The sequence below is a fragment of the Python bivittatus genome, unplaced genomic scaffold, assembly GCF_059951505.1.
Source record: "Python bivittatus isolate LINGU-HERP-01145 unplaced genomic scaffold, Pbiv_v1 ctg000780_np1212, whole genome shotgun sequence".
Taxonomy (NCBI): Eukaryota; Metazoa; Chordata; class Lepidosauria; order Squamata; family Pythonidae; genus Python; species Python bivittatus.
The window spans coordinates 779,387-799,454 of NW_028277108.1; the positions used below are offsets into that span (position 1 = coordinate 779,387).

The 20,068-nt window shown below is 36.8% G+C and overlaps 1 protein-coding gene across 2 annotated transcripts in view; it reads right to left on the minus strand.

Annotated features, from left to right (window-relative positions):
* LOC103053046 (heparan sulfate glucosamine 3-O-sulfotransferase 1-like) overlaps positions 1-20,068 on the minus strand; it is an 89,395-nt gene that overhangs the window by 21,497 nt on the left and 47,830 nt on the right. The window contains exons 1-2 of one of the 2 annotated variants that reach the window (XM_088129002.1): positions 16,722-16,752; positions 14,968-15,041 (exon numbers count right to left, since the gene is read on the minus strand). The exons of the other annotated variant lie outside the window; for it this stretch is intronic. The gene's annotated coding sequence lies outside the window, so the exon portion shown is untranslated. Of the gene's footprint in view, positions 1-14,967; positions 15,042-16,721; positions 16,753-20,068 lie in introns of those variants that run through there. 2 annotated transcript variants of the gene reach the window in all.

Sequence of the window (20,068 nt, forward strand, 5' to 3'; positions counted from 1 at the left end):
TAGAATATTACGTCTTATACTTTCTTATGTCTTATATCTCATTTGTACACCAGTTTGAGATGGCAGAGGCCAAAAGAGCAGCTAATTTTAAAAAAACAAGTTGATAAATACTATAAATGAACAATAAATAACGTGTCTATGAAATGATGTGCATTAACATACAGTATTGTTTCTAAACTGGGAGAACAGTGCAGTCTGCCAGGCACAGTGCCAGCCTAGATCAACTTTTTAAATGGGGGGAAATGTATGCAACAATAATTTCAGAATGGAATCTCCTGTGACACCATGCATTAAATATTCCAATACTTTTTGTAGTTTTTAATAGAGCAGAATTGCTATCTTATAAGGCACCGGGCTAGAAACTGGGAGACTGTGAGTTCTAGTTCCGCGTGAGGCACAAAGCCAGATGGGTGACCTTGGGCCAGTCATTCTCTCAGCCCTAGGAAGGAGGCAAGGCAAACCTCTTCCAAAATCTTGCCCAGAAACTTGCAGGGACCTGGGCAGGCAGTTGCCAGGAGTCAACAATTACTCGAAGGCACCAAAAAAAAAAAAAAATCAGCAATCCCAAACTCACTTACTAGAAATAAACTCCAGCAAACATAGTGGAATTCACTTCCAAGGAAACATGCCAAGGAAACAACCTAATTCTTAGATTATCCTCTAACATATCCAATCAGTCACCATCATGAAGATATTTTGGTAACTAGAGAACAATATCCAGTTATGAGAACTACAGATATATTAATGCTGCCTTGTCCAACTCACAGTTTTATTCCAAATTTTCTTACTTTAGCATATAATTAATACCAGTAGAATTATTTGGCATAGTTAAAACTTCCCAATATTTAATTATATGGTACCCCATGGATTTTATAAACCTGGGCAGGACATTTTTTTCAACCCATTCTTGACTGTTTTAAAATTCTAGGCTATTACTTCAGTTAGAACAAAAATGTAAGATATAAAATAGTCCGACAAAGTTGTGAAGTAAAAGAAAACTCATGAAAATATCACATTTAGTTTTATGGCTACATATTTATGTTCGTAATTATAATTCAATTGTGTCTCCAAAATATTTGATCTTATTCCCTGCCGTATTTTAAGAGATGTGGGTTTTTTTACATAAGATTATCAAAAGAGAACACTTCCATACTTGCATTCTATGGGAATCAGAAGAGGATACAATGGTCAAACAAACTACTTAATTTTGGTATGTATAGTTAGAGATCCTGGTTTGCATAGAATAACATAAACATGCTTGGGAGAAACAGGGGTTTTCAGAAGCCCAGGATGGATGAAGCAGACCGAAATTCCATTGGGAGAAGTTCCAGAGAATGGGGTTAGTGATGGAAAAGGCCCACTTCCAAGGCTCTGTCAAATTATGAACTTGCAGGGATGGTACCCGGAGATATCTTATCCTATGAGATCTAATTGGATCAGTACAGTGGATGAATGCTAGAGAAAGCAGTCTCTTAGAGAACCAGGACAAGAGCCAAACAGGGCTTTGAATCACACCTGGAGGCCCATTGGCAACCAATGGAGCCCCTGAAGCAGAAGGATCATCCAAGTATATCAGGACACACCTATCATTGCCCAGGCCACTACATTCTGTACCAGCTGTAGCTTCTGGATATTCTTCAAGGGCAGTCTTGTGTATAGTACATTATAGTAATCTAAGTGGGAGGTGTGAGTGACCATGAGCAAGGCCTCCCAGTCTAAGAATGGCTGCAGTTGATGCATCACATGTAACTGTGCAAAAGCTCTTCTAGCCACAACTGTCACCTGATCTTCAAGGAGGATCTTTGAGTCTAGGAGAACTCCCTGACCATCTCTGAGTGGGGGAGTACAACCCCATTCCAAACCAAGGATAGTATTTCCCTGGAACTGATAGGCCAACAAGCCCTGTTTCACTGTCTTGGAGCAATTCTGTCACAGTCTGTTCACCCCCAGATCCTGATAGCCTCCAAGCACTGAGTAAACATTTCCATTGCTTGTTTAGCCTGGGGCTGAGTGGTATAGCTGGATATCATAAACATATTGATAATATCAGATTCCATGCTGAGAAATAGCATCTCCCATTTAGATGGTGAAAATAAATAGTGAGAGGATGGAAACCTGAGGCACATTGCAAATTAGAAAACTCTCGGTAGATCTCCTACCACCATCAAAAGGTATCATACCTTCAGATGGGAAGAGAACCATCATAAAACAGTCTAGAAAGATACCATCATTGATGGTACCAAAAGGCACCAAGAAATCAGAGAGGACAAGGGTGCTTGGACTTCCTGGAGCCCGTCTCTCCAAAGATCATCAACAAGCATGACCAATGCACATTTTATGCTATATCCCAGCCTGGACCCTGACTCCCAAAGGTCCAAATAATTCTCTAGGTTCTCTGCAGCTGTAGGACCTCCATTTTCTCCACAACCTTTCCTAAAAATGGAAGGTAGGAGATAGGTCTAAAATTTTCTAGAGTTGTTAAATCAGGTGAAGGCTTCTTGAGCAGGGCTTCCTTCAGAGGTTCAAAGAAGTGTTGGTAACTGCTCAAATTCAACTTCCTGTAACTTCAAGAATGAACAGTAAACTAAATTTGGAAAGTGCGATATGTCTTTAGGATAGGCTTGGGGTGTGCAAGCCAAATTTTTTGTCTGTAGCAAATCTTAGAAAAATGTATGAATGTGGGAATGTTCATTGCATGTTTTTGATTTGGAGAAAAACTAGATAAAGTTAATAGGCTTGAATTATGCCATGTTTTGTATGAATATAGAATTGGTTGCTAAATATGTAAGATCAATATACGATGGAAGTAAAGCATGTGTGAGAATGTTTAGCAAATGGTTCAATATTAAGCAGGGACTAAGGCAAGAATACGTGATATCCCTCTGTTTAATGTTATTCATTAATAAATGTATAGCGTGCTTGTAATGATGTTAAAGATGTTTTGTTTGGGAATGTGAACGCCAGTACAGTTTTGTATGCAAATGGTGCTGTATTGTTGATTGAACACCCCTAGGATTGGCAGCAAATGTTATATAAACTGTGTAATGCAACAAGAAATATAGATCTGAATATTATCAAAGACCAAGGTTGTTGTGTTTGATTGGGACATGCTTGCAAATTAAACATAAGTAGCAAAATAAAAACAAAACAATAAGTCTTCCCCCAAAAACAATAGTTAGATGAATTTGTATACCATGGTGGAACATTTACTAAATATGGGAAAATGAAAGGCAAAATGGCTGTGTATAGGCTCTGCCCACTTTGTTATATAGAAGTAAGAACTGGACACAACAAAAGATATATAAAATTAAGTTGAATGCAGTGAGAATGGGTTACTAAAGAAATGGGTATGATGAAACAAGAAATAGGACCAAGAATGGATGGGTGATGAATGAATTTGGATTAAATATACAAGTGAGTAAAAAGCCCAAAATAAGTAACTGAGGTGGTTTAGTCATAAAAAGAGAATGGGGGATTAAACTGTTGAGCAAATAAATGAAGTCAGGGCGAATGTTGCGAGAAGGGAAAGACTGAAAAATTCACAGTTGGATGGAGTTGACAAGATCCACAAAAATAAAGACCTGGAAAGTTTAGAAAATTAAAGATCATTGTTGTATGGATGCCATGGAAGCAAGAATGGTTCACATGGAACCATTGAATGGTTCACATGGAACCACAAAGGGACAGAGATATATAGTGAATTATTTTGGTCTTAACTAGATTTAGTCAGATTTCATTTTCTTCTCTCTTGTCGTTTATTTTTAATGCTCACTACTTCTCACTCTTGTGAAACGTGTTAATTCCTTTTCTTAGGGAGAAATGCAGTAAGACGCCTTATACTGTGTCAGACCCTCTAGCTCATGGTCTACCTATACTGACTGGCCAAATTTTAGGACATGAGTTTTTCCCAGCTGATCTTTCCACATACAACACATATGCTCCATCAAATATGCTATGGTAGTAAACCAAATTCTAGGGTGTTATGTTGGTTCTAATATGTTTTACATTTTTTTCCTACCCTCCACTATGTTTTTATGTTGTATAGCACATACCTTTTTTTTTTTAGGTGACTCGTGAATACAAAGAATGAATGAACTTTAGGAAGAGCAACAAAAGAAACAAAAGCATTTCAGTGTCATATACAGGAAAGCAAAAGAAGCATTTAGTCAATTCCAGTTCATTGCTTCAGCCTAAGGGTAAAAGTTCCTGCATCAACCTTCTACTTAGGGAAAAGGTCCTAGACCCCCCAACCATTGCACTGGAATTGGAAATGCTGAACAAGATTTATTTCTTACACTTTTCAATTCCACCTAATACCAGTGAATGGGACATCAGAGCTTTTTTCTCCTCAAATTGAAACCAAATGCTTGCATGAGATAATGAGATAGAGAGTCTGTTTTGTCTATAGCAATCTTACAAATTATTCTACAGATGTCACCATCCATCAAAAACTGGTTATAAGTTGATGCTCACCACCTGGAGATAGTTCTTATTTGCCATGGGAGAGCAATGCGTGGCTGTTTACAACACACTACAGATATAGCATGTCCTTGTTTCTCAGGAAGTTATTTGTATCTATTTTAGGATAATAAACAGCTGAAGGATGAAAACTTGCTAGTTCCCCCTCCACTGTTTTTTATCCTCCCACCTTTAAATCTGTTGCGCATGAATAAACTAATACACAGACACTGCTCCTTCATGCAGGAAACTATTTATCTCAAGCGACTTGCCATGACATTTCCTCTTGTCAGTGCCACCCCCCCCATTTGGGTTATATTATCCATTAAGCCCTTTTAGGATGTAAAGATCCTTACAAACTTTCACATTCATCTTCACAAAATCCTGCCTTCTCAGTATTAAAAAAAAAAAAAAAAACAATTGCAAGCTTTCATAATGTAAGAAAGGTTTTTAAGCATAAAAACGATAGCTGTAGATTTATTTGCTATACCTCCCTCTACAGAGAAAGAATAAGTCATGAGAAACAGGACCTTCCTTTCTGATTTGCCGAGAAATCCTTCCATGTGACATTTGTGTTAGAGACAGATTCAGGCTTCTTTCTACTGTGAATACAAAAAATGTCACAATGGTCTTTATCCGTTTATATATTGAATATTCCATTTGCATTTAAATGTTTGATTTCTTTAAAGAGACATTAAGCACTGACCTCCCTTGGGAGTTAAGGCAGATTAGCTTGGAGTAATTTTGAATTAAAGCAGATCTCCCTTGAGAGATTTGTGCTTTTAAAATAACCTGGTGCAGGAAAACAAACACATCTTTTGAAAACATCCAACTCTTCGCCCCCCCCCACCCCACATATAGTAATACTGAGCTGCCCTCAATGTGTGCCTTGAGTGTACGCTAAGACTATATAATACCAGCTGGGTACCTAAGGTATGAAAGTTATTCCAGCTGCCCAGCTAAAGCAAGCAGGCACCTATATTGGGCAGCAAGATATTGAAGGAAGACAATCAGCAAAAGAATCATTTCATTCTACATGGTAAACCCCTCCTGTCTTTTACCAACAAAATCACACAGATAGACAATATAATGTGGTTCACAATATAACACCAGATCATGGGCTCCTCAGGTTGGATGGCACTCAACATCCTACTGAGAAAAAGCTGAGCACCTTTTGGAGTACTAATGGTGTTCATGATGTGGCCAGACTGAACTAGATGTCTAATTGCTGACATTGCCACGTAGGAAAGGAAAATCCAAAGCTGCAAAGATAGAATTACACTGGGAACACAGAATGTAAGCAGCATGAACATGGGAAAGCTCAGTGTAGTGAAAGATGAAATGAATCGACTACACATTGACATCTTAGGCATCAGTGAATTTAAATGGACTGGAATTTGAAAACATCTGCAGAGTGGTTAAAATGATACAACCCAGGCACCTGATGTGTATGGACTGTTTTCTGAATTCTCGGAGAACTCCATCAACTGTACAGGTATTCCTCAGCTTACAATGGCAATTGGGTTAGGAATTGCCATCGCTAAGTCATGCGGTCATAAAGCATGTCAAGTGATTATGCTGCTTAGCAATGGCAATTCTGGCAGTCCTAGTTGCCATCATTAAGCAAGGATCATTAAGTGAGGACCTCATGTGACCACAACTTCTGACTTCCTGCTGGCTTCCCCATTGACTTTGCTTGTGGGAAGCTGGCAGGGAATGTTGGAAATTGTGATCACGTGACTGCAAGGGACACTGTGACAGCCAAAACTCCAAAGACTGTCGTAAACTGATCTCATTCAGCACCGTCATAACTTTGAATGGTAACTGAACGAATGGTCATAAGTCGAGGACTACTTGTACTGTCCTGTGGAATGTCAGTGTGGACTAGAAGGCTTACATTATTTTTCTTCCCTTTAGCAGAGCTCGATCAGAACAGTCCCATGTGAAGCATGTTGCAGTAATCAGGACAAGTTCTTACCAATGCAGGGATGACTATTACTATGTATGATTGACTATAGAGGAATTTAATTCTGGCTTTCAGAAGAAAGAGGGGAGGGGAAACAGTTACTCTACCCTGGGAAGGTCAAAAGCATGAGAAAGAAACTCAGAATAGTCCCACTTTGACTTTGTTGTCCTTAAGAAGGGGCAGTGAAGGCTTTGGACAGGTTTTCAAAATTCTGTTCATATACCCTACAGCAATAAAACAGCATTCCTGGAATACCTGTGGTGCCTCTTTCTTGACTTGGCCTAGTTTGAAGGGCTAACCCTGGCTCAGGAAGAGCAGCACTTGTGGATTAACTGCAACTGTGCAATGGTACGTTTTGGGGCAGCTGCCACTAGCAAATCCAATGGCAGCTGGGTGTCAAGAAGCACTCCCAAACTACAAACATGCTTCTTCTTGTTGGAATGTAACCCCATCAAGAATAGGCTGTACTGTTTATTGTTGTAAGTTGTTTTGAGTGTTGGATGAAACAGAAAGGTAGGGCATACATTCAGTAATGAATAAAACGTACTCCACTCTCTGCTTTTCCCTCTTTTCTCTTCTTTTTCACAACCTGCCTTATGCCCCATTTTGTAACTTTTGATTCCTCCCCTCCCCCCCAATCCTTCCCCTTTTTTATTTCTGGGCAACCATTTTGGTGACATGAGAAATAACTTTTAAGAACTGCTTTGAAACAACATTTTCAGTAGGAACCCTCCAGAGAGAAACTTCATGGGCCAGTGAGGGACTAGGCTTGAGAAGAGACTGTAGGGGTGTAATGCAAGCCACATCTGGCCTTTGGCTGGTAGGATTTATGAGAAGGATCTCTCAATTCCATTGGAAAATGCTGAAAACTGAACTTGGAAACCCCTACATGTGAAACATGTGCCATATCCTCTGGGCTACAGTCTCTCCTTGCTTTTTTTCCTGCTCCTTGGCCTCTCCAGCCATTTTACTTTTGTTTTGCGAAAGGGGTTAAAATATTGAGATGATTTCAATTCATTTATTAAAATGGATATAATGAACCCTTTCTCTAAAATGGTCTTATTGGTAGAAAATTACTGTGGTTAATTTCCAGTTTAGCTTTCACCCAGCAGACTCGCAGTCAGTCGCAGGATCCAGATCAGAGCAAGGACACATGCCACTCAGTTCAGCTAGCAAAAATATAGCTTGATGCTTACTTCCTAAACATCATCAAACATCGAAAAAATTAACTGGCAAAATGGGACAAAAAGCAGGCAAAAGCAGGGAGGGAGGAAGACAAGAACAACAGGCAAGAGATAAAAAGGGCAGAGGACTTAAATAATCCATCAAAAGGCAGAGAACAGAACTGATTCACTGGAAACAATACTGTGGGTAATTAGCACGGCCAGTCCCCAAGGGAGCAGTCTTTGGTTATTCCACCCTTAACCCCTTTTTGTACATAATGGTGGCAGGACAGACTGAGAAATTAGGACACCAGCTAATCCTGCGTCTATTCTGCACCAAACTGGTATTCAACACTTGTTTCATATTTTAGTCAACGTGCTGGAAATCAAATCTTGATGTGCCACTGGATGGCATTTAATTCAGTAGACAGGAAGAAAACCTCTTAATGTAACCCATCTGAAGGAATCTGCATGCGTCCTTTTGGTACAAAAAAGTGATAAATTGGCGGTAGACTGTATTTCTTAACATTGGAAACAAGTTAAGGCTGACAGAGGAACACAATTTGCTATAGTCAGATAATCACATGCCAAAAATATATAGAAACCAACAAAATATGAACATTCAAGAAATGGAAAACAATGTTTATTCAAATATTAACACAGAATGTATAATCAGTAATTCTATATAAAGTCTTTATGAAACAATTAGATGGATCATAGTGATAAATTCCTACATCCAGGTATACAATCTTCATAGTTATAACATTACTAACAGCATATCTTGCAACCCACAGGAACATCTGTTGATGCTACCTTCAGTTGACAGTGGAATGGTGCAACAATGTGAACAAAACATGTGAATTAAGAATGGGTCAGAGGTCAGAAGGCTTTTCTGCATTTCAAGATGTTTGAAAATTTTACTACGTAAAGGTAATGCCCTAAAGAGCAACTTTAGTGATTTGCACATAGCTACTTGTTTATGCACATCAAACTTTTTAATTAGCAAAATAAACCTGGCAACCATCTGTAAATGAATAAACTATAGCAACCATCCAATGCAAGACAGAACAAGTCAAAATGATTTAGAGTCTCACTTGAAATGGGCAACCCAACACTTATACCAGTGTAAGTGGCTGCACTGCTTACATGATGGTGTAATAAATAAAGACCAACTAAAACTCACAAATTAAGCAAATTAATCAAAGATGGTAGCCAGAACATTTTTTGGCTTGAAGTCAAGCAGAATGACAAGATGAGATTTTAAAAAAAGTGAACATGGACAGGGATATTGCATGCCTTGCAACTGCTAGGTATGATATCAGATTTGATTTCTATTAATTTCAAATTTAGTTGTCATCTAATGTTAACATACAATATTGCTGATTGCTATAAAACTATGGTAATTTACTTTTGCTTTCTGTCTCATAAGGGATGTATGTGTTCTGTTTAACACGAGAGACACATCAAAATACCCTTTACTGTTTCTAATACAGAAATATCAATGAGAGAACAGTTCTTTCTTCAGCAATTCTTCAAACAAATTCTAACTATGACTACAGTGATACCAATTCCTATTTGATCTTCTCTAATCCTCAGGTAATATGAGCAGAGTGTCACGGCAAGGCATAATTCCTTTTGCTAAAAAGATACAAGAGGATTCCCCATAGTTCCTTTTCTCCCACATGTTTAAGATTTCCCCCCAATATTAGCAGTATATACAGATACAGGCTAAGATTTTGAGACAGTTCAAATGCATGAACTCATTTGCCTCTCTTGATCACCAAACACTCCTTAATTGCTTTTTCTTAGTTATTGTTTTTAACTCAGTTGAGCAAACTGGTGATCACTACGGGACAGTAGTATGAAATATTTTAAAAATGATGAAACTAATAACTTCAAATTGGCATAGTTGTGGGGCTTTTTCCAAGAAGATAACGTATCTTCCCTCTTCCCATATTGATCATCATTTTAATCTGGCTTTTAAATCAACTTATTTTTTATTGATTTGCTGTAGTATTTCCTCTAAGACTTAAGTATTGTTTTCTGAAATAAAACTACTTAATGAAAAAGGTAGTCCTTGCTTAATGACCACAATTGGAACTGGCAACTCCATTGCTAAGCAATGTGGTCATTAAGCAAGACTTCATGTGACCACAATGGACTAATATCCTCACTTCCGCCACAGCTGTTAAGCAAATCACCAACAGTTGTTAAGTGAAACATCACGTGACAGCAACTTGCAATTTTACTCCATTAACTCTGCTTGTTGGAAGCCAGCTGTGAAGTGGACAAATGGCGATCATATGACTGCAGGACACTGCAATGCTTGTAAATGCTAGCTGGCTGAGAGGTGCCCCAATCTTGATCATATGACTGGAAATCCTGCAATGGTTTTAAGTGTGAGGACAGGTCGCAAAGTTACTTTTTCAGTGCCATTGTAACTTTGAAAGGTTATTAAACAGGGTAGTCATTAAGCGAAGACAACCTGTACTTATTTTCTTGGAGGTAAAAATGTGAGGATTAAAAAGGCTAATATTCAGTATAATGAATTGTTGCAATATAGTCACCATAATGTATTATTGCAATGTTCTATAGGGCTTTCATATTTTTAAAATCAAAATTTCAAGTTAATACCTGCCATTTAAACATTGAAAAAGACAAATATTAAAATTATTTTGGTAAAATGTATATTTAGATTCATAACAACATTATGAGGGTATATTTTTACTTCTAGCCTATGACGGACACCATTATATATTTTGTAGGCAATCCAGTCAAGAATCTCTCTTCCCTCGTAATTATTGTTTTAAAATAATACTTTACTAATTTTTGTTATTACCAATGCTATTTATGAGTTTTTGTTTATAAAATGTTCAGTGCTCATACTGCCAAAATATATGTGTAGAAGACAAATATATTTATTTGTCAGATTTACAGACTACCTTTAAATCAGATTTGAAATCCAACTGGAAAATTATTCTATTTATAATCACTAAATAAATAAGAGTATATATATAAAAAGAATGTATCCCATTAAAGGTTGTACCTCTTTCAGGAGAATGCGTATATTCTTTTCTAAAACCTGCAAATTTTAAAAGTTGCATAATTTTTGAGTAGTGTAAGAGAGGTGAGAAGACCCTGACTCATGATATGGGTTTGGCCCATTATTACCCCATGTTAACTGGATATCTTTACGTCTGTTAAAGTGGTATGACAAAAACAATGTGCGTACGCAAGTTAATGTGCACATCCACAAAATCTAGAATTTACCATTATATGAAGAATTATGAATTTATAAAGCATGGAGATCAGCTAAAAAGATCACTCTTTATGTTGGATAGATAATGTGACTTAAATTTACAATTTTGGATTAGAGGTATATTCACTTTCTGTTTATGAGCTGGCTCTTTATCAATATAATGGAAGGCTGATGAAAATTATTTTGTGTGGTCAAGGCTGAATGATTTCTTGTGTGCCGTGCATATTTCTTTTATTTATTCAAAAGATTTATATGGCGGCCCATCTTAAAGCACAACTCTGGGTGGCTCGCAATAATCCACAAAACCACAAAACAAAAAATAAAACCCTGGCGAGTCCTCCCTCAACCAGCCAGAGACACCATCTCTTGACCCCAGCACCTGGGTAAAAAAACAGGTCTTGATGGCCTTCTGGAAGATTAGAAGGGTGGGGGCCTGCCAGATTGCTGGTGGGTGGGTGTTCCACAAAGAAATGGCACACTTCCTAGGTCCTGCTAGATAGGCAACATTTCAGGGAAGGGACCTGGAGTATGCCTACCCTATCTGATCTGGTAGGTCAGGCAGATACTCTCAGAAAGAGGTGGTTCTTTTTTTTTTTTTCCTTTTTACGTCTGTCTTTTCTTCTTTCTTTTGTACATTAAACAAAAAGTATCAAAAATGTTGCACGCTTTTTTCAAACACTGAATTGTCATTGTAGAATACCTGCTATTCAGAGGTCTGCTAGTTCTTCAAAGATTCTGTGGAATAGCAGCTAAGGTTAAAAGTCCAGATAAATTATGAATGTTGGCAGAACAAGAATGGAAGGATAGGGATTGGTCAGAAACCTAAGAGAAGCCCAGATTCAGGACTTGGGTACTTTTATAAAGTGATAGTCTGATATTTTGCAAAATTACTCAAATCAACATGCTAATGGAGTTTTATCATATAGCTGTACTGCTGCTATCCTGAACATCATACTTTCTCCTGATATCTGTGAGTATGTAATGAATGTTCTGTGTGAACTGAACCACTAACAGTGTGGGATTCTAGCTCACAGGAAGGCCTCTGTGCAAGTCCCCATATTGCAGTTATTTATACTATATGCCATGGACGTCAGGGAAGGGGTTATGTAATGCAGCCCCATTTTCTGGCCACCTGTCATATTGGGTACTTTGGAGGAAAACTGAGTAAATTATATTTTAAAAATGACAGATACTGACAAAATAGTGATATGGTTGGTTGGACTCAGCATTTAATTATTTTCATCCCAAATACAGAAATAAGTGCTTCAAACAAACAAAAAAATTAATCTTAAAGTTTAGGGGTTGAGAGAAGCTATTCTGCAATGCTTATTTATACCAACACGCAAATGGAGTTGCTAAAGAACAGTCTTCCATAATCACCCTCATCTAAAGAGCCATTTCTCCAAAATACTGTATGGCTACTTTCTGCTGTTTATTAAATAAGATGTTGTCCTCATGTATGTCCAAAGCACTTCTTCCAAATCATTTCTGAGGTGTACATAATCTTACTAGGACAAACTTGTAGCAGAAAGAAGTGGGAAGGGAAGCATACAGTGGGAATTCCACAGTACTGTAGCTACAATGATTAGCATATAGAGAAATAGATGTGTGCCCGTAACATTTGATTTAACCATGTCCTAGAACAGGGATGGCGAACCTATGAGACGTGTGTCAAAGGTGACGCGCCACATTTTGGGTGACACGTCAGCATTCATCAACACTCAACAACTATTCTGAGTTTGATGTGTATTTCATTTTTGTAATTATTTGATGTCTGGATTGTGTTTTTTTAAATAAATGAATATGTAAAGAATTGTTTCTTTTCTGTTCGGGGGGGGGGGCGGTGGCACTCCAGCAGAGTCAAGCTAGGCATTTTCTGAATTTTTGACACACCAAGACCAAAAGGTTTGCCGTCCTTGCCCTTTGCCAGACATGCTTTACCCCCATCCATAGTTCTTCCTTATTCATCTGGAATATGCTTGTTGTCCCAGTAAATCTTGCAATCTCTTTCACCATCACTTCCTGTAACTAAAGTAATTGGAAAGTGTCATAACAACATGAATTGCCGTGGCCTCCCCTTTATCCCATTGGCCTTCCATTCCTTTGAGCATGATGCAGATTTGTTCTCCTTAGCTGGTTGGAATCCATTTTTGTTCAGTTTCTATAAAGATGACTTAATAAGACTGTGTAAGGAGCTATAATTATAGGACTTTAATACAAATAATTATTCCAATTACAGTTGAGTATTACAGCTGCTTATGAATTACAGCACAAGCCTCTATGGGGCTGTGGAGGCAGCAGTATCCATACTTACTTTATTTAGTAAGTAATTACCATACTCTGAATACTAGCTACACAGAGGCCACAGCAGTATTGATCCTATATTTAGGAGCCGAGCAAAGGAAAGAAAGTATTTTCATGAGTGCATAAATTATATCATGAAGCATACCATAAACCAAACTGTGAAGGAATAAAAAAATACTTGTATGATTAGAGTTCCCTGCAGAGACAAAGGCTGTACTCTAAAGCAGGGTTCCTCAACCTCAGCAACTTTAAGATGGGTGGACTTCAACTCCCAGAATTCCTCAGCCAGCATACTGGCTGGCTGAGGAATTCTGGGAGTTGAAGTCCACCCATCTTAAAGTTGCTGAGGTTGAGGAACTCTGCTCTAAAGAGCCATTTATATGTATTTGGGCTTGAAATTCAATTTTCCATGCACCAGGTTCCTGCACCTATAAACATATTGACCACTAGCAGTAATATAGATAATTAGCAGTTAGATACACTTTTATCTCTTTATCTAAAAGACTTATGTTGCACATCTCTACATAACATGCCTCCTCCTTAGACACCCTCAAGCTGTCATCATTTCCTTCTCTTCTCCATTCAGTTCTCTAATCTGTGCAGTTTGAATACTTACTTGATTTGGTATCTCTCTGTAATGGAGAATGCAGTACAGGTTCTTTGCTGTAGACAGATTAAGTCATTTTCCTACCACGTTACTTCCTAAATAAAGTTTTGTTTTCTTTCATGCAGGCACCAGCCTCAAGAATACTTTCTTAGAAAAGTTATACTCCTAACTTTAGCATTTCTCTCTCCAAAAATACTTTCTACTGCACAAAGCTATCTGCTCCAACATTTGAAACCATTTTCCTAATCATAACTTTCTTTGTGGTTTTTCAGCATTTTAGTCCATATAGCTAGGCAAAAACCAAGGATACTGAGGCAGAGAAGGGGGAAAGAGATATCATTAAGGTCCTCTGCTCCAGAAATTCAAGCGCTTCTCACTGATTTTGGCCACTCTTTAAATAGGCCAGGGGTGGGTGAAGCCCATGAAGTGTGGTATCATCCAGCTTCTAATTCTCTTTTCCCTGACCTCATTTTCCAGCACTTGTAGTACAGGGTGAGAACCCCCTTCTGCACCCACTAAAACCAGGTATGTTTTGCTGTTACACCAGTCAAAATTGGACTTTCCAGTGAGTAAAGCTTGAGTCACCGCTTTTATGATATACTGTACGTTTGACCATGAAAACTGCGTTAATGACTGCTGAGGAGAACACACTTGCTATATGCATAGCTTTCATTCATGAAAGTGGCTTCTTTGCTTTATAGCTATTTCTCAGTTGACTTTAAGCTCCTTACTTTACTTTACAGATACAGCATAAACTAAGTTTACAAAGTATTTTATTTCATTATTGTAAAATGGCACATTGTACACATGCATTACTAATCAATATTTATCAATGTTGCTGGAATCACAGAGCAAGATTTTGTTACCAAATTGTTGAATGAAAAATGTTCCATTTTACATATATGTATTTCAGAAATATTTAAGTAGTGCTTCACATTTATATTCAGCAATGCTTGGTCCTTTAAAAGCAGCTAATATTAAAAAATAGCATACAGAGAACACACACAAATAATTATCAGGGCTTGTTTTTAGCCACAGCATGTTCCATCACTGCACTGGAGCTCTGCAGATATATTGGACTTCAATATCTATAATTCCCAGCCAATATGGCAATGTGAAAAGTAGCAATGCAGAAAAGATTGTATTCTAGTTCAAGGCATTTTTACTACTGATCCCCATAAAATAAGTACATACGTACATACATACATACATACGCATTGTTGATTCTTTTTTTCCAGTTTCATCCAATGACTTCAACCAAGTAAACTATAAGTAACCAGTATTCTGAAAAATACACATTGTGCTTTATTTTTATTATTAAATTAAGTCAGAACAAAACAAGCTTGACAGAGCTGCTGATAACATTAATGTTTTGGGTATCAGCATTTTTAATGCACATTTACTTAAATAGCTACTTTTCAGCAAAAATGTCAACTGGAGTTTTACCCTTTCCCAAATGCCAGCAATGCATTTTGTAGAAAAGCAGCACTATAACCACATGTGCAGTAGTACAGATGTAAATTATATTACTCTAGAATAAAAACCCAAATATAAGCCAAGTGAGATGAATTCAGTTTTCTAATATACTGTTCAAAATATAGCAAAGCTATATATTTAGTATTCAAAACCAGTCACAAAAATTAGATCAGGGTTGAGTTTCAGAATATATTAATATGTAATTGTGCCAATGGGTTCATGCAGATGGCTTTTAATTCAAGAAATAGAACAGAATTATCAAGCATATTGAATAAATATTCTGGTTATTTGCTCCTTCAAATACCAGAGGATTTTTCTCCCCAATTACACTGGTATAATTGTTTTGATTTTTCTATCCCTTTTGGATTAACTTTCTGCAAGAAACCCAATCATTCTGTTTCAAATATAGAGTTTTACCCTTTGAAAAATCAGAACAGTGCCCTATCTCTAATAGTGTTTTAATTATGTGTTGTCAGTGTGCAAGATAACAGTTTATATTTACCATTCAGGCTGAAGAAAACAGGTCATGTGAAACACTTGTACAGCTGAAAATATTTATTTTCTTCCTAAGTAATTATAAATGTTCAAAGAATACAGAACAAGTAGTATACAATTACTGAAATTAAGTTGTAATCATAAGCCAGATGTCTCTCAGCACTAGTCAGAGCCTTATCAACCAGCCAGCACCCATATATGCTCTCCACTTTGGAAAAAGAGGAACTGCTATAATTTATGGATGAACATCGTAAGGAAAATTGTTTATTCTAATTTATTTGTTGAATTTATACCCTATCATTCTTCTGTAATATGGGCAGCAGTAATAATAAAAATAAAACCATTATTATACACATAAGGAAAACAGCTGCACCAAATTATATCCATTCACTGCAGCCAAACCAGCTTACATGTCAAAATTGTGCCTGAACAGTAATGCCTGATTTGTAGTTGAAGGATAATATAAAAGATTAGACAAACTTCTCCTGATGCAGCAAAACAGCTTTGTCTGGAACAATTTAAAAAAAAAGAAAAAGAAAAATACACAGCATCACTTTTTATTTGCTATTTTTCTTCAGCACAATTTTTCTCATTTAAGATTTATTCTTAGACTTTATTTATATATAAATATAACTTTTTACATCCAGAGTGGTTTGCTGTTAAAAAGCTCTGAACAATAGAAGGAACCAGATGTACAATGACAAGATGCCCAAGTCTGATAAAGAATTTGTCTGAAACAAATATAGTCTAAATTGAATGATCAGCCAATCAGCTGTTCATAATTTTAAGATAAAGGCCACCATATTCTTTAGGAAGGTCTTTTTTTGAAGCTACCCTATTTTTATCATTAAAAACATAGTTGCATAAGAAAATGTTCAAATATGAGACACAATCTATCATCTCCTGGACAAATAAACCTTTTTCTGCTAAAATGGATCTAAATACTAAATATCTTAAGTCCTTTGCTGCCCAGATGCATAGCAACACACTTACCCATAACAAGAAAGCATGTCCTTACTGCAACTTCTATAAAAATTCTAAAGGCTTCACTTCCTTCCATGCTTAGTAGTTTCACAACATTTTGAGTATGCGCCTGGAAAAACAGCAGTATATTTAATCAAAGACCCAATGGGAATTCCCTGTTGTAAACAAAGAAGGGTCATGCCCTTATTTCCAATCTGCTCCTGCAGCTCCCAGTTATGTTCAACAAATCTTATTACATGTTGTAATAATATTCAACAATAAAAACAAAACAAAACAAACTCTGAGTTTTAATGAGAGTAAAAGATGCTTGCAATTTAACTCATGCTCCAAAACACACAGGAAACTGTGGGCTTATTAAATTTCTGCCTGCACAATTCCTATAATATCTGGAATATGGGAAAATATAAGAGTTTGCCCAGCATACAAATTCCTTCTTTTCAATTGTTTTTATGGGACAGACTTAGGCTTGTGAAAACAGAGTTATCTTCTGTAAACACAGAAGAGGGCATGAAAAAAGGATGAAACGTATGTAAATAAACTCATTGAACTCAATGGCATTTACTTCAAAGTCAACAATTGGGCTGTTCAAGGCATTGAGGCATCATGTTCTCTCAAAGCCTTACACTGGTCCTTTCAAGAACCTGAGCCTACCCATTCTCTCATCTGGATGTGCATGATCTATATCTCTGTCTTTTTATTGTTTCTTGCTTTTAAAATGTAAGCCACCCAGAGCCATTTGCAGTTGGGTGACCTCTAAATTACAGAAATAAGATAAATGAATGTTTTGGCTGGGATTGCTATCACATGTTCAAAGAACCTGGGGAAAACTTTGAAGCAGCTGCACCAAGACTGTGGTTGAAGAGAAAGCAATGCCTCGATGCTTCAAGCACCAGTTCAATGCTTTCCACAGCCTTAGTAAAAAGGTTTCCTCTGCAATCCCAAAACAATGTTTCCTGCACCCCAAACCATTCAGTTTTTTTCATACATACATTAATTTGTTGTACTCTGAAGGGAATGGTAAACACGGTTTTTGGCTAAATATTAGGAACTATTTTTTTCTATTAACTCCACCTACTTTCCCCTCCATCCAACAGGATGCCTTTAGTTACCTGGAATAAGGAACTCAGTGAATCCTGGGGTGCAATAAACACACACACACACAAGCAATTGAAAATGATTTTAGGAAAAGTACATTAAAAAAAAATTTCTGGGTGAAGAGCAATGCTGCCATTACTACTAATGGGAATCGTAAATTTCAGAGGCATTGCTTCTCTTGTACTGTATTGGGATAGTCTGACAATATTTCACAGCCTTAAAATGGGCCTTTTTGCTCTTATCAGTTTAACCACAATCATTATAGGTTTTATGAAGTTTGCTAAAATACAGGTCTTAGGGTGGTTCTGAATTTTCAGAACTCGTTCCAACTTCAAAAAATAAAAGCAAAGATACTTTGCCTGCAAAAAGAGCTGTCAACCTATGATGTCTGAAACTGAAGTGGGAGAATGCACGAAAGTGTATTTTAGAGAATTGTATGGGAATGACAGTGATAAGCTGAAGAATAAAATGGAAATGAATAGTACAAATATTAACATACAAGAAAAATAATTTGTGAAAAGTATGTCTTTTATTGGGGGGGGGGGGAGGTGAGACTACTGAAAAGATTGAATATTGAATACTGTGGATTGCCAGGAAAACAAACCAATGGATCATTGAACAAATCAACCCAGAGTTTTCACTTGCGGCACAAATGACCAATTATCCTACTTCAGATACTTTATGCAAAGATCTAACTCTCTGGAAATAGCTCTGGAAAAGGTGAAAGGAAAGAGAAGAAGAGGATGACCAGCAGCAAGGTAGATAGACTCAGTTACAGTGGTGATGAGTGTATCATTGGAAGACCTGAAAGAACAGGTTAGGGACAGATTGTCATGGGGAAAATCTATCTATGTGGTTGCTAGGAGTCGAAAACAACTTGATGGCACATAATCAATCAGATAAAAAATAACCATATTCTAGAAAACACAGAATTCCTACTGTGTGGGTTCAGACTTGATGATCTTTACATGCAAATCCACTGGTATTTTTTAAGTGCTCAACATGGAACTTAAACTAATAACTTGCCTATAAAATAGCTCAATGCCATCTAAAAATATAGAGGGAGGAGGACTTTGAAATTCTGGCTTCTCACCACAGAAACATTCTGGTTCACTCTTTGATTACAATAAAATTGTCCACAGAAAATTAGTGAGAAATTGGTGTACTGTGGTGGTCAAAATAGCATATCCCTACACAACCATGAAGTTGTGGTTCAAATACATAAATAATAATGAAATTGTCTGGATGAACGTGGGTCATCATTTTTTTAGCCTAAGGTACTTTATATAATTGTTGAATTGAATGTTGAGGTGGAGTAGTGGAGGGAGAGAGAGAGCTGTGCACATAACATCCGACTCCGTAGGAAAAAAGCAATATTAATGAAGTAAATTTTCACTGCAGTCAGCTTTCAAAGACTGAGGAGTTTTCTAATATAAATGAATCTGAAACTTAAAACTTATTTGTAAAAATGGGAAGTGACATAGTTCTAACAAAAATATTATTCTGCTATGTAACTTTTGTCATAATGAGCTGGTAAATATAGAATTTTTAAACACTTAGGTTTGAAAGCTGTAGTCAGTTAATTAGTTTTTTTCGGTATGGTGAATCTCATAAAAGTGTCAAGAAAAAACTTAATATATGCTATTCTGTTTCTCTCAAAAATATTTGTTAGTGAGAAATATTTCTTAATTACTAAATGGTGTATTTCTCAGTCACCACTGCCCTTTACAAACGATGTGACAGAACATAATTATAAAAGTACAACTGTCCCAATTTGCATGAACATTATATGAAAATAACAAATCAGTATAATATGTAGGTCATGAAGGTAACATGCAGGTTGAAGTACAGGAATTACATATGTAAGTCCTATATCTTAATGGGCTATCTATTGGCATTTCTTAGGAGCAATACTGCATATAGTGCTATTTATTTATTAATGTTCAGACATTGAACCTAGTGCCCTTCTGATGTATTTAACTTTGTAATTCAATGGCACAATTGGCGATACAATTATGGGAGTTGAAATCCAAATTTTAAAGGACATCAAAACAAGAATAGTTAAAGACAAGTTACATTGGTTCAAAAGGTTGAAGGTACAAACTAATGGTTCTTCTCTCATAACTTTAGTTTAAGGAAGGCTATTTTAATCAATGAAATAGGAAAATAATTCCTGAAATGAGTTTTTTATATTTGGTTCTCCATATGACCATCACCATTCACTACACATTTCTGCCCATGATGGACAAGCTTCTTAACCC